The sequence below is a fragment of the Bombina bombina genome, chromosome 5, assembly GCF_027579735.1.
Source record: "Bombina bombina isolate aBomBom1 chromosome 5, aBomBom1.pri, whole genome shotgun sequence".
In the NCBI taxonomy this organism is placed as follows: domain Eukaryota; kingdom Metazoa; phylum Chordata; class Amphibia; order Anura; family Bombinatoridae; genus Bombina; species Bombina bombina.
This window is the reverse complement of record NC_069503.1, coordinates 79,519,224-79,532,844: the sequence shown is the minus strand read 5'-3', so window position 1 is coordinate 79,532,844 and position 13,621 is coordinate 79,519,224. Positions and strand designations below refer to the sequence as shown.

At 35.5% G+C, this 13,621-nt stretch overlaps 1 pseudogene; it reads left to right on the top strand.

Moving 5' to 3' along the window:
- Positions 1-12,644, top strand: part of LOC128661331 (oocyte zinc finger protein XlCOF6-like) — a 33,994-nt pseudogene extending 21,350 nt beyond the window's left edge.
- Positions 12,645-13,621: the final 977 nt, after the last annotated feature.

Genomic DNA, 13,621 nt, shown 5'->3' with positions numbered 1-13,621 from the left:
ACTCAAGGGCCGCAAAATGCTGCGTGATAATAGAAGGGGGAGTATGGGGACCGAAAATAAAGGGGTCGCTTGTGGACCCATTATCTAGGATTAGCCAACATAGATGGGAAGGAACCATCTTAGGGGTATTGAAACGTATCCAAATGAAACAGAGATTTGGATGCAGTATCTCTAACAGGTTCATAAGAAACGCATACAATGAGGGCACAAATGAGCTTCTAAATCTACAAAGTGGAAAATTCGCAATGCATATACAAAAGTACTGTAATATTTCTAAAGTCCATTAACCAAAAAAGATAGCTAAGTGGTGAAGCAGTGCAACACAGTATATAATCTTGCCTACGTGTAGTTGTCTACTGGTACTGCTACTATAAGGGTAAAATTAGGCAATAAGAACATATGTAGAGAATTGTAATATTCTATTGCTATACTGTACCATACCTTCTGGGTTATAGAGGTTTGCGACTAAATGGGGATAGCAATTAACTAAACTATGACCATTGTGAGATAGGAGTACATCGTCTGACTGTGCATGAACTAAGTAGTAAGTAGTAGTAAGTAGCCTACGTTGCGAATATAGGGTAGTCCACTGAGCTGCAAAACATAGAGTTATATAATCTGAATTTTCCAAGCAGCCATTAAGATTACTGTAAAGTTAGTAAAAGGGTTGTAACAGTAGAAAATGTCCAGAATCTATAACAAGTGTAACTTAGGTTAAGTGGAAATAAAGCTTAAACTGGACGGTAACTATTATGGGTACACCAAATAGCGCCTGTCTGTGTGGGAGCTTACTCCAATAGCAGGTATATTTCAATGAAAACAAAGTAGAAGACATCTTACAATATGGGCATAAGATGACACACCAGTCTGTTAACAGTATACACAGTGGTGTTGGATGACACTGGCAGACATTAGAGGCACTAAATATAAAGATAACCAGGTGTATTATTATAACATGGGATATTAACTTCCCACATCTGACTTACCCTAGACTGGATGTGGTCAAGGCATGAACTATACTGTGCCTGTTGCAAATTAACAGTATTACCTCTAACTGTGTGCAAACCCACTCCATTCAAAGAAGCATATCACGTTTAACTGTTAGAAACAGTATTATATACTTCCAGCCGGCCATTAGGGTTACTGTATGTAAGCATAAAATGGGTAAATATAGTAGTGTAACATATCTACTGCTCTTAACAAGTGTTAACTAAGATTAAACAGTGAGCTGGGCTATTTAACACATAACAGTCTACTAAGGAAGGCAGACAAAAATGTACAATAACATATAGAAAGGTGTCAGACAAGAAGTCCTCATGAGTACCACAGCATAAATATCTATTACAGCATTTGTGCTACAGGAAATGTCACTGCGAAATTAAAGCAGATTCATAAGCAGGGCTGCAGAGCTTCAGACCTCCGCAGCCCACTCCCTGGCGTGTGTCATGTAAAGGGCTCCACTGGTTAGAGTTCTGTGCGCAAGGAGCAAATGTTCCGTGTCAATTCAGTTCAGTTCAGTCTGCCGCTCCAGAGATAACGCAGCATATTAAAGGGGACTTCCGCTGCAGTCTGCATTAGTGGGAAAAACTAGTATAGGTATAAACCCTAAGCATAATAAAAAAAATTCCCCAGCACACAGAAGTGTAGATTGATTTTAGCAGCGGAGTCTCAGATTTAACTGTCCATCATCAGATATCAGTTGTAATATCGCTGGATATGAAACAAACATTGAGCAACAAGTTCTCAATACATAGCAAGCTATTGCTCTCTTTAAAGTGTTATTATGTGTGGTATTACCTCTTCATCCTAGGTCTAATATCTCACTTTAGCCCACACCTTGTCTAATAGTACCGCCGCCATTAACTGATAGGAAACACAAACAGTTGAGCATATCTGTAACTGCAAGCTGCGAAATCTCTCCTCACACATCAATGAAACAACGTCTCAAGCCGGTGTTTCAATCTGCCTAGGTCCGTATTAGGAGGTAATCAGTCCGGGTACAACTAACAGTCATCCTATCCCAGGAGGGGACCACCTCATACAGCAAAACGGCAGGCGCCCAAGGCGCACTTTGCATTACCCTGCTCCATTGCCGACATCTTAGATCTATTTTCACAACCAACAGTTGCACTGTGTCACCACAAATTGCCCTCTTAGCTAGCCCCTTCTCATCAGTAACAGCCCGGAGCTGTGGTTCCTTAAGGGCAGGATCACTCTTCTGTATGGCAGGCCCCTCACATTCCAAGTCAGGCGTCTCAAAGAAATGCGCATCCAGGTCAGGAGAAACATCCCAGATCACATAACCATGCTCTATGCTAGGTCCAGCCATGCTCTTCGCCTGTACCTCGTTCAGTGCAGCACAGTTATGGTCGTGCACTGTAAGAATACCAATCACCTCACTCCTCAGAATTAGCTCAAATCTTTTAACCTGAAGATCCAGCTTGCGCTGCAGATCTTCACCCCATGCTACCACGTCCACCATGTTAGTAGCGGTGTCTGGGTTCTCTAAATCTCCCATTAATAGTCATGAACCATCAGAGAAATGGATGTAGAACAAAGGTGTATAGCAATAATCGTATCTATGTACGTTTTGACCCAGAGGTCTGGGGGGGGGAATACATGTGGCAGCCCCAGTCACGCCGTTCACTATCTGCAAGTCAATGAGGGCCTTGATCGCAGAAGCTGTTGTGCGTGGCTCACTTGAAGAACATAGGTCAGGGTGTCAATTTTCTGCTCCTGAGCTATCGATGTAGTAAGTGAACAATTGTAGCTTCCAAGTATAACAGTCCCAGCAAAATAAATCTTCCTAGGTGCAGCTAAAAAAGCACAATTAATGAAATATTAATGAAATATATGCAGGAGCTTCACCAAGACACGTCCTGCCGCTCCAAGCATAGGCTCCGCCCCAACTTTGTATTTATTTTAACTAGGTAGAATAGTTATTAAAGCGTTATTAACTATTTAATAGCTACTTAGTTAAAATAAAGACACATTTACCTGAAAAATAAAACCTAACATAAGTTACATTTACATCTAACACTACACTATAATTAAATTAATCCCCTAAATGAACTACAATTAAATACAATTAAATACAATTATCTAAAGTATGAAACCCCCACTAAATTACATAAAATAAAATAATTACAAGTTTTTTAAACTAATTACATCTAATCTAATCCCCCTAATAAAATAAAAAAGCCTCACAAAATAATAAAAAGCCCTAAACTATGCTAAATTACAAATAGCCCTTAAAAGGGCCTTTTGCGGGGCATTGCCCCAAAGTAATCATCTCTTTTACCTGTAAAAAAAAATACGAATATAGTGAATGTTTTAACCTGAATTATATGGGTTAGTACACAATATTTGAGCTAATATAGATAGGACTAGCAATACCCATTTCATTAATAATTATTGACCTCCATAATACCTGATAGAGGTGGGTGAAAGTGAATACATAATATGGCTCTAATAGAGGTAAACCGACTATTTATGGGCTCCATATAGTAATCACCTGCTTCAGACATATAGCTAACACCGTAGATGACCCCAAAAAAAAAAGTTAGAGTACTTTATATAATGATATATAATAATTAAAAATAGATACCTATACCACAACTGGTGGATTTTGGAGTTTGTTGAATTAAGTTTTGGTCATAGATTGATTGTTATTAAACTTTGAATATTATCTGTTTACTACAGCTATATAGCGTATATTGTATATAATAATTGGGATAGATAACTTTACATATATATTTGGGGCTAGCTATACTTGTTCCCCCCCAAGATTGCTCTCAAAGATGACCTATATTAGGAAGAGAGCCAACTGTTTGTTTAATTTGTTTAGTTTGTTTTTTTGTTTCTTACAATATTACTGAAAAGAATGTTATGTTGTTACTTGTTATGTTATCACTTTAGTGAAACTCCAATATCCGTAATTATGTTTGCAATCACATACACAATACTCGAATCCTATACCAACATGTGCCTTATTCATCAAATACATCCCAAACTTTTACATTTTTCTGATGTTGCGATTAAATCGTGACTCAGCCACACAATTGACCCTCCTGACCCAAAATGTTAAGGAATTTAACTTGCCACAAAAGAGATCAAAAGCCTTGTCTGATTTAGCGATACACCATATAGATATACTTTCCTCCAAGAAACACATTTTAAAATGCATAATATACCCAAATATTTTGGGAAATCCTTTACCACACATTTTCACAGTTCAGGTCTGAACAAAAAAAAATGGTGTGAGTATCTTAATACACAAATCCACTCCATTTGCACTCAGCAGAAAAGTCACAGATAAAGAAGGACGGTTTTTGGGTCTATCAGGTCTATTATATGGAAGACCCATAACACTCATAAACATATATGCCCCTAATACCAACCAACTCCCCTTCTTCCGTCACATGTTTACAAAAATATTAAATCTAGCTAAAGGCCCAATTTTTCTGTCCAGTGATTTTAATGTTCCCACGCAACCTCATATAGATAGCACTAATGCCAATATTCAAATACCCCGTAAACTCTCCAGGGCTATTTGGAAAGGAATGAAAGATATGAATTTCTACGATACTTGGAGATTTATACACCATAACAAAAAAGACTATACTTTCTTCTCTCACCCTAATAAGTCTTACAGTAGACTAGATTACATTCTCACAAATCAGAGTGGCCTCTCCTATATAAATAGATGCGACATCATTCCTACTTTTTGGTCAGACGACTGGTCTGTTCAACTTAAATTCACTTGGCCTAACACTCCCCTCACCCCATACCAGTGGAAACTTGATTTTAGCCTGCTAGAACACCCAGATTCGATCTCCAAGCTAACTAAAACTATAGAGGAATACTTCAACCTTAATACACACTCGATCGATAATTAATACACAATATGGGAGGCGCACAAGTGCGTACTCCGTGGTGAATTAATTAAATAAAAGCATTTCATACACAGACCTATCGTAAATGATACCAAGACTTGACGACTCAATATACTCAGTTAGAACATGCACATAAGAAATCTCCATCAGATGCCAACATACTGAAAAATATTCAAGCAATCCAAGAAGAGTTAGATAACTTTCGGGATATTGAATACCAATCACAATGCAAAAAAAAAAAAATAGTATGTTCTATTTCGAAAACAACAGAGCAGGTAAACTCCTGGCCAGAGCGTTAAAGAAAAAAAGATTTAAATCATACATATATGAACTTCATAATTCTCAGGGGAGACCATTGCAAACCACCCCAGAAATAGTACAGTCCTTCCATAAATACTACACTTCTTTATATAACCTCAAAAAAGATGACCCCACATCAGATTACCTAATCAGAATGACAGACTATATAAAAAAATTCCCACTGCCAATGCTAACCGACAAACAAAAAGAACAAATCAGTAAACAAGTATCTCCTCAAGAAATTCTATCTGCTATCAAAACCTTAAAAATAGGAAAAAGCCCTGGCCCTGATGGCTTTACAGCCAAATATTACCGGACATTTTTGTCCGTCTTAATACCTCATCTTAAAACGATGTTTAATCAAGCAACAGACGATAACCCATTCCCATCTTCAATGCTAGAGGCACAAGTAGTAGTGCTGCCAAAACTGGGCAAATCCCCCAATACTCCTGCTAATTTCCGCCCCATTTCCCTTCTAAACCTCGATATTACACTCTTTGCAAAAATCATAGCCTTTAGAATAAATTCAGTCTTACCCTCACTTATACATACTAAGCAGGCCGGCTTCACGTCCTTAAGAGAAGCTAGAGACAATACCACTAAAATATTAGACCTTATGAAATGTGCATCTAACCAAAAAATCCCTTCCATGTTCCTATCCAAGGCCTTTGATAGGTTAGACTGGTCTTTTTTGAAACATACAATGCACATATTCGGCTTCCCTCGAGAACTAATAGGAAAAATCTTCACCCTCTATAACAACCCACAGGCCAAAATCAAATTGAATGACTCTGTATCCTCCCCTTTTAAAATTACAAATGGAACAAGACAACGTTGTCCCCTTTCACCCCTTCTGTTCGTAATGGCGATGGAAGTGCTTGCCTCACGTATTAGAAATAATATCAATATCCAAGGATTCAATAGCCTATAAGATAACACTATATGCGGACGATATCTTTTTAACACTAACAGAACCAGAAAAATCACTACCCCCTCTGATGCAAACATTACAACTGTATGGAACCTACTCCAATTTTAAGATAAACATCACAAAATCTGAATTGCTGGCCACTCATTTACATTTAGATGTATTAAAAAATATCCAACAACAATTTAGCTTCCACATACAACCCAAAGCCTAAACTACAAGACTATTAAAATTACAATTCAAGCCATTCTTAGTTCTTGGAACCATAAGCCTCTCTCTTGGCTTGGGAAAATTAACGCTGTCAAAATGATCAATCTCCCTAAAATATTATATTTCTTGCAAACCCTCCCGGTGCCCCTTCCGGAACACCTGATATTTTCCTTACAAAAACAGATTAATTCCTTTATATGGTCACACAAACGACCTTGTATTGCCACTTCCACCTTATACCGTCCCAAAGAGATAGAAGGGATTGGAGCCCCTAACTTGTTGCGCTATAGACATGCTGTTTTCTTAACAAGGATTGTGGACTGGTGCAAGCAAGCGATAAACAAGGAGTGGATTCAGTTAGAACAATCACTTTCCGATAATCATTACCTATGCGGGAATTGTTGGATCCCAACGTAAGCTATCAAACACAACACCTAAGATAGTAAATGAAACTTTTAAACAATGGGATAAATTACTTAAGAAATATCCCTCAATTTCCACCATACACTGCCCTCTGACACCGATAAGTAAAAACTCACCGTTTTCTCATTAATATAGGCCACTCATCAAACTTATCCTATTCCTTCCATAAAAAGTTCAATCCCACACCACCTCTTATACAAAGATAAAGAAATACAGTCTCAGCAGGCTATTTGTGATATTCTAGGGATGAATTTCCAAAACTGGTTTAACTACACACAATTGAAACATTATCTATCGACACATCCTTCAAAACCTCAGTTTAAGCGGCAACTCTCAAACTTTGAAACAATATGTCTCCACCCTCAAACCCAAAAAGGAATCTTATCTTTAACATATAAATTACTATAATATATATCTAATTCTTCCCTCCCCACATTCGTGACTAAATGGGAATATGACCTCGAACTCCATATAGATCCATCTGAATGGAATGTTATCTTTCAACAAATGACAAAAGCTTCCTCATCTATTTCAATGACGGAAATGAATATCAAACTGCTAAGCAGGTGGTATTATACACCCACTCGATTACATCACTTATTCCCTGGCACAACTGCCATATGCTGGAGGGGTTGCCAGGAGACAGCAACTTTTACACATTTGGTGGACTTGCCCAATAGTCAAGTCTTATTGGCTCTCCCTCAAACCTGAGATTGAAAAGGCTTTGGGCATATCCCTCCCGTTAACCCCTTGGGTTTTTCTCTTTAACAAATTTCCAAAACTTACATGTAAATTAAAGCAAACACTCCTTACTGTTATGATTAAATTGGCAAAAAAACTAATTCCATTAAATTGGAAAAAAATGAACCTGCCATCTCCTACATCATGGAAAACTAAAGTAACTCACTTTCTCCACTTAGAGAAATATCACTACACACACACCAGGCGAGTGGAAGAATTTCATAATATACTTTTCCTATGGGAAGAATACCTAAACAGTCAGTCATAACTCAATCTCTTCCACATTTTTAATAGTTAACTATATGGTTACTATTTCCATACTCACTCTCTCTAAACCCGATACTTTCAATGAATATGGACAACACAGAGAAATAAAGATAGTCAGGAGGATGTCAATTTATTTACAGATAATTTATTTACTTCTATAGCAGATGTTTGGTTTTCTTAATCTAACCCAATAATAATTGCTAATCTCGAATTTGAAATAATTGTATCCTGATATAATGTAAAAGCTGCCTGTGATAAATCTTGTTTCGTTTTGTATCACGTTGCTTACATGACTGGTATTACATTTCCCACTACGTTTGGGAACTTATTTGTACTTTCAGTTTTATTATCAATAAAGCTTTAAAAACCAAAAAATAAATAAATAAATAATTGTATCATTGCAATATTATTGTAACGATCAATGTTATTTGAATGTTTTTCTTTCATGTTTGAAATTGTACATCTTGGAAATATCTCAATAAAAGATGAAAAAAAAAAGGGACAGTAAACAGCTTGAGATTGTATTATAAACTGACTAATTATTCCTAGGAAAACAACTTTACCATATACTTTCATTGTCTAATAGTATTGTTATATCAATTTGTTCCGATATAGACAAATTGAAATCCTGCGATTGTGCACGCGGTCGTGAGATTTCAATTATGAGATCAGGTAAGGGGGGGTGTACCTATGAAGCAAGGCAAGCCCACCAGACCCCGATCACATCCAGAAAGCGCTGTTGGCTTAGGGACAGCCAAACGACTATGACGTTGATTCTGTCCTAACGGCGCTAAAGCCCAGCGCCGTTTGGACGGAATACAAAGCAATAACGGTGCTAAAAGGTTAATTTTAAATATATGCAGCTTTACAGTCATTTAACATTTTAAATGTATTTGTTTTTACTATTTTCTTATTTTTGAAAATAAAAAATAATAGATGAAGCAATTTATAACAAACACACAACTCTGCAGGTCTGTTACTTTAGAAAAAAGTGTAAAATATTTAATTTTAGGCTTTTCCAAAGTTTGGATTTATCTTAAAAAAAGTTAAAGCAATATGGTTTGTGTACATGTATATAAGTATATATTATATGTATGGGAATAAATGTTATATATCTGCTGCTGGCTTCTTTTAAATACAAAAGGTAATACAATGGCAAATTACAAAAACTCAGTTAGTTGCAGAGTACAGTAATTTATATGTGTAGAATAAAATATAGTCAGAAGAAATATAATTTATGATAGAAAGATTAGAAAAAGAAACATTAGATTACACAGTTAGTGAACAAACAATAAAATGGTTAAAATATTAGTATTGAAATACTCAGCATTGTATTTCATATGTATCTAATAACATGCTAATATTATACATCTGTTTGCAAATAAATTATGTTAAAATAACAATTTCCATCAGTAAAACATAATATAATGCTGTATCCTGATATTTTTTAGGACACAACAGAAACCTCTCTCACATTTAAATAAACAGTTTGTTTCCTCCTTACTTATCCATATGATAATCACACCCTGAAGGGGAGGCAGGGACTCTGTATTCATGTGACATCAGAGGGGACAATAGACATCTATATGAGAACAAAAGTCCAGGTGTGACACTCTCATTGTCTCCCAACTGACAAGTTGTACTCATGTGAGTCACACAGAGAAAGGTGACCATCCCACATTAGTATAAATATCTGTGTAACACTCAGTGATATCACAGGAGGAACCAGAGAGACTTCGTACTTACAACTTACAGAGCTTCTGCTAAACGGTAATGTGCAAATCCTGACATAAATCTTTATTAACAGCCTCACACTGTTGTGTTTTATATAATGATGAGAAAATATTGTTCTGTATTTTGTTATGATAAACATAAAATATTTCACTTCATATAGGAAACTGAGTTTATATAAAAAAAACTCAACTGTATTTAATTTGTTTTCTGTATTTTTCATGCAGTGTTAATGAATATAACATTAAGTTCTTTCATTTAAAAAGCCCAATTTAATACATAATGATTTACAGCAGTTTGTAGCAGAACCAAACCATATGTTCAAGCTTGAGGAGGTCTGTCCAATAATACACTTGTGGGGGCTGTTCCTGTTATCCAATGAGCAACAGATTCTTAAGTATTAGTCAACCAGAATCCTATATTTCTCTATAGGTTTATAATTAACTGTAGAGCCCAGATAAACCATTTTCATTTAATATTAGTCTGAAGCTGCTATTTGCTCCAGTAATAAATATCACTTATGGCTCTGTTGTATCAGTCTTATCACATATACTGATCTAATTATAAATATCTTGTGATCTGCATATTATTTTATTTCTAATGAGGTTATTTTATAATACATTTCTTATTTCTTTTAGCTGGACCTGTTTATCATCAGAACGTTTATCCCACTGATCTGTGACTGATTCTTGTTGTTAGTAAAGACCTTAGTAAGTGTATTCTGCACCTTCACATGATCACAGACTTAAAGGGGCAGTGTCCTGTACATTTGGTTTCCCCTTAAAATAACAAGAAACCCCAAATGTTTTTCATCATTTAAATAGAACATATAATTTTAAACAACTTTCCAACTGATTCTATTATGATATTTTCTTAATTCTATATGCATTCTTTACTGAAGCAACTGAAATGCACTACTGGTAGCTAGCTGAGCACATAAGGTGAGCCAATGGCAAAAGGCTTGTATGTGCCACTAATCAGCAGCTAGCGCACCATAGTGCATTATATGCTTTGACACAAAGGTCCCCAAGGGAATAAAGCAGATTTGATAATAGAAGGAAATTGGAAAGTTGTTTAAATTTGATTCATAAACGTGAAATTGTGACTTTGCTGTCCCTTTAATGTGTTTCTAATGACTTGTTTTACCGGTGTATAAAATAGTATAAAGTGTATAGGAAATTTCACCTTTAGGTTTAGTTTTTATGTAAAATAACTGTTTGCTGTTTGTAATTTATTTTCATTATTAAATTGTACACAGCCTTTTAAATGACCTGAGGCAGCGGCTCCTACTTAGCATATGCAGGAGTTCACATTATATAAAAATATGAGTCTGTTATTGGCTGATAGCTGTCACATGGTACAGGTGCAGAACATTTATCAGAAAACAATCTACTGCTCTTTTAAATTGCATAGTAAGTTTTATTGCATTGTATTTTTATTATGCATCTGTGGTTTTGTAATTCTTTATTTTATGATCCTTTTAAATAGACTGAATTTGCCAAAAGAACATCTCTCATTATATTATCACTCTATGTAAACCAAAAAAAATCTTTCTTTTCTTAACTCTATCCAAGAAAACAATTGAAATTAACATTTTAGAGAACATTATCCGCATGCACCTTGTTTAATGGGTCTATTACTTGTTTTCATTAGTAATTTAGTTTACTATGATGTAGTAATGTTTACATTCTATGGCATGCTTTTTTAATTTGTGATTTACAGGTAAATTTAAAAATAAAAAACTGAAGACATGTTTGAGTATAAAATATAATCTTTTTTATTTAGATGTATTATATTATAAATGAATAAACATTCTTATTTTTCTTTATTCCATTTCTTTTCATGTAGACAAACACGTCAATAGTTCATATCTATCCTTTACTACAGTCTTAGACACCAATGACTATTCACAAACATTGGGGATATCACAGCAGATATTTAAAGAAGATGGTGAATTGGCAGGAAAAGGGCAGCAATCACTATGTACAGAGAGTAATTTAGTCATCAAACAAGAGGACAACATTTATGCCTTATCTAGTGAAATTATTATCCCTGAGGATAAACTACAAATATTTACTGAGTTTTCAAAACATATTAAAGAAAGGAAAAGTCTACAGTCTAGCAAAATGATTCATACAAAGGAGAAACCTTTTCAATGTACAGAGTGTGAGAAAAGCTTTAGATGGAAGTCTCCTCTACTAGAACACTACAGAATTCACACAGGTGAGAAACCACACACATGTACTGAGTGCGGCAAATGTTTTACACAAATTAATCAGCTGAAAACTCATGAAAGGGGCCACACAGGAGAAAAGCCTTTCACATGTACAGAGTGCGGCAAATGTTTTACACTAATGAATTATCTGAAAACTCATAAAAAGATTCACACAGGAGAAAAGCCTTTCACATGTACTGAGTGTGGAAAAAGTTTTACACAAAAGAGTGATCTGAAAAAGCATGAACGGATTCACACAGGAGAAAAGCCTTTCACATGTACAGAGTGTGGAAAAAGTTTTACACAAAAGAGTGATCTGAAAAAGCATGAAAGGATTCATACAGAGGAAAAGCCTTTCACATGTACAGAGTGTGGGAAAAGTTTTACACAAAAGAGTAATCTGAAAAAGCATGAAATGATTCACACAGGAGAAAAGCCTTTTACATGTACAGAATGTGGAAATAGTTTTACACAAATGAGTAGTCTGAAATATCATAAAATGATTCACACAGGAGAAAAGCCTTTCACATGTACAGAGTGTGGAAAAAGTTTTCCAGAAAAAGGTCATCTGAAAACTCATGAAAGGAGTCACACAGGAGAAAAGCCTTTCACGTGTACAGAGTGTGGAAAAATTTTTATGCACATGAGTCATCTGAAGTATCATGAAATGATTCACACAGGAGAAAAGCCTTTCACATGTATAGAGTGTGGAAAATGTTTTACACAAAAGAGGGATCTTAAAAAGCATGAAAAGATTCACACAGGAGAAAAGCCTTTCACATGTACAGAGTGTGGAAAAAGTTTTACAGAAAAAAGTCATCTGAAAACTCATGAAAGGAGTCACACAGGAGAAAAGCCTTTCATGTGTACAGAGTGTGGGAAAAGTTTTACACGAATGGGTAATCTGAAAACTCATGAAAGTATTCACACAGGAGAAAAGCCGTTCACATGTAAAGAGTGTGGAAAAAGTTTTCCAGAAAAGAGTCATCTGAAAACTCATGAAATAATTTAAACAGGAGAAAACCTTTTCACATGTACAGAGTGTGGAAAAAGTTTTATACACATGAGTCATCTGAAATATCATGACAGGATTCACACTGGATAAAAGACTTTTGCATATACAGAGTGTGGAAAAAGTTTTACACAAATAAATAGTCTGAAAACACATGAAAGGATTCACACAGGTGAAAACTTTTTCACGTGTACAGAGTGTGGAAAAAGTTTTACATATGAGTACTCTGAAAACTCATGAAAGGATTCACAAGGGAAGCATAATTTATGTTTTTACATAGGGATCCATATGAACACTTGTATAAAAATAGATATGTATAAATATATGCATGTATTTCTATACATATGTATATATGTATTTATATGTGTGTATATATGTATTTACAGACATATATATATATATATATATATATACAGATTAATACATATATACATATATATAGAAATACATAAATATATCTCATTGCATCCTGCATTCGTTCTTGTGCGAGCTGTCAGCTGCTATTTTTTTGTTCAAAATGAGGCTGCATTAAAGTCTATGGGGGAATAAGATCCTGCGTTTGTAACTATACAATGGGGCCTATCTGTCAAGCTCCGAATGGAGCTTGATGCCCTGTGTTTCTGGCGAGCCTACAGGCTCGCCAGAAACAGCCGTTATGATGCAGCGGTCACAAAGACCGCTGCTCCATAACCTGTCCGCCTCCTCTGAGTTTTAATCCATTTTCTAATTTTTTACAATTTGTTTATATATCTTGGTTCACTAGTCCCGATCTAGCCGTGATTATCACCTTTAGCCTATTTGGCGCTCCTATAATTTGTCCTTCACTTTAGTTATTTAATGGTACCTTAGTTAGGAGGTTCCTACATAGTGAGCTTGGTGTTATTCCAGGTGCAGCCGAT